Raw genomic sequence first — 977 nt, 5'->3', positions numbered from 1 at the left:
CTGTATATTTTACACGCAGTACATAGTCTTACAAATGAATGCAAAAAGATATCGTGCAATCCTAGCTAGCACAAAGAATTTGGCTTGATGTCCTTTTTATGAAAGAGAAAATAAATTCTTTCTAGAGTTGCAAATATCTTAGAAAAATTCGTAATTCTTAAAATATTGATGATAGAATTCTTTTTATTATGGTAATAAAATGGAAGTTCAAAACAATAGTGAAAGAATTCTTCATGCTAACAAGGATTAAAATTAGAGAATATACCTATATACTTCTTGATTTCCCAATATCCATAGCGTAATAGCAAGTTGTTTAAATGGTAGAATTTATGGCCCATTAATTGTTTGCATTAGGCATGGACCTATTTTCTCCAATAACATTTCAAACGTCACTTTGGATAGTCGGAAATGTGATTTAAAGTCTGCAAAAATATTATAGTCTCAAAATATATAAAAGCAAATCATAATTCCTAAAAATATTATTCATAATATTTTTTACAAAATACTAGCTGACATAATTAAATCATACAGGGTATACACAGATAGTTAAGAATGATCACAATTACCTGTCAAAGAATAATTAAGCATCATATCTGGAACATAATTTTCAATCCTTCTATGACTCTCTCTAGTAGAAGGTAATAAAAAGAGATTATCTTCTTCATCGTCATCTTCAAATAACAGGCTCCAAATATTTAAATAATCCATTCTTTTGTTTAACCTGTAAATATAAATTGATAATTAGTCAAACAGCTATAATAAGAATATATTATCCAAGAAATATAAATTGTTGATAATATTTACAATTCTTCCTTTATTTTAATTGCTAGTAAATTTTATAGTTTTACGTCATTTATGTCCGTTAACTTACTTGTCTGATAATTTTAATCCCGCCCGCTTATTTTTGTAAATTAGGGTCCACGGTATTGACAGTATTTGTTTGATTAGATTCTTGCTGTATTCCCTTAACCAGATCA

General features: G+C 27.6%; 1 long non-coding RNA gene across 1 annotated transcript; it reads right to left on the bottom strand.

The window, feature by feature from the left end:
- On the bottom strand, positions 1-977 carry LOC136781885 (uncharacterized). Its single transcript, XR_010824022.1, has 3 exons — positions 872-977; positions 567-721; positions 1-422 (listed from the first exon to the last, which is right to left on the bottom strand). It is a non-coding gene; the product is annotated as an uncharacterized lncRNA (long non-coding RNA).

Source organism: Prorops nasuta, unplaced genomic scaffold (assembly GCF_024137725.1).
Source record: "Prorops nasuta isolate Cenicafe-Biocafe unplaced genomic scaffold, Cenicafe_Pnas_1.2 PNAS00024, whole genome shotgun sequence".
NCBI classification, from domain to species: domain Eukaryota; kingdom Metazoa; phylum Arthropoda; class Insecta; order Hymenoptera; family Bethylidae; genus Prorops; species Prorops nasuta.
Note: the sequence above shows the minus strand (reverse complement) of the source record. Positions and strands in the feature narration are given on the sequence as shown.